A 1,468-nucleotide genomic window follows, 5' to 3' on the forward strand; every position below is an offset into this window, starting at 1 on the left:
GAGGGCCAGGCGGGGACAACCCCAGCCAGGGCAGTGACAGGCTGGTCCCTGGGCGGCCGTGATGGGCGTGCGGGGGACGCAGGGCCGGGCAGTCCTTTCCCCTTCTCATCCTCATGTTCCCGTGAAGGAGGGACAGTCTAGACTGGGCAGCCTTGGCCAGGTGCTCAGCCCAGCTGGAGTCTGTCCACTGCCCCTGCACCAGCCAGTTCCACGTCCTGTCGTGGGCCAGGGAGGCCGCTCTGCAGGGACGCTGCCCGCCTGTCACCTGCCCATCTGTGGACTCCCAGCGCCCTGCAGATGGGAGAAGGAGGGGGCCCACAGATGGGGTGCTGGGAGCAGCTGTCTGTGTGCCTGGGCACATTCCCCAAGCCACTGCCCCCTGCAGCTCCCCACCGCCCCCCCAACCCGAGCCTTTGCCTGTTGGACAGCAGGGTGCTGTCTCTGTGGAGGGCCAGGTCCACGAGGCCCCCTCCCGCCATCACTCACCGTGCCGCCAGCCCCAGGGCTCAGAGGACGGGAACCCCACCGCCGACGGAGCTGGCCTCTTACCGCCTGCCCTTGTGCTGGGCCAGGTCCCGGGCTCCTCCCGGGCTTTCTCTGTTCTCAGTCCTTCCTGATGCCCTGCGCCAGGAACCCCCAGCTGCCCACAGGGTCTGGGGGGCCTCAGCCTCCCCTGGGGACAAGTTCTCTCTTGTCACACCCGGGGGGCAGTGGTAAGCAGAGTCTGTGAGCCAGCACCCTGCTGAGTGGCCACCTCTCCTGCCGAGTCCTCGGAGGGCTTCCTCTGAGGTCAGGTGTCCTCCTGGGCAGGAGGAAACGGGCCACATGAGCTCAGAGCTGAGGAGCTGCCCCGCCCTGCTGGCCACAGTGGAAGGGGCAAGGGAAGGCCGGTGGGCCCTGGCATGGCGGGGGAGACCTGGGCCGTGGGCTCTGGGGCCGAGCTGGGGGTGCGGCTGCAGGGAGGGAGCAGAGCCCGCCCCTCCCCTTCCCTGTGCTCAGCTGGGGGTGGGTTATGGGGGGAGGGCTGCAGGGCCAGGTAGGGCAGGAAGGGGACATGGCCACAGCAGTCCAGGGGCAGGGCTGGGGATGCTGCAGTCTGGCTGGGCACAAATCATGAGCCACTGAAGCAGGAACAAACTTTATTTCTGAAAAAAATAAAGGAACAGACTTTATTTCCACCAGCACGCTCCACACACGCTCCCCGGGAACTCTCCCCAACGCCACGCGGCTCCTCCAGGAACCACCAACCGGAAATCCCTCCTCCGGCACCTCCCCAACCAACGCGAACTCTCCTGGAATCCCACGAGAGCTCAACCATAGGAACTCAAGGGGAACTCCGCGAGAACTTAAGTCATCATCTCAATGGCTCGCTGGCCTGGCGTCACCTCTCAACCACTACTTCTGGCAAAAATGCCATGCGTCCTCCCGACTCGGCGGTGGCCCTCAACAGGAGAGACCCTCAGGAGGC

Source organism: Ictidomys tridecemlineatus, chromosome 3 (assembly GCF_052094955.1).
Source record: "Ictidomys tridecemlineatus isolate mIctTri1 chromosome 3, mIctTri1.hap1, whole genome shotgun sequence".
NCBI lineage: Eukaryota > Metazoa > Chordata > Mammalia > Rodentia > Sciuridae > Ictidomys > Ictidomys tridecemlineatus.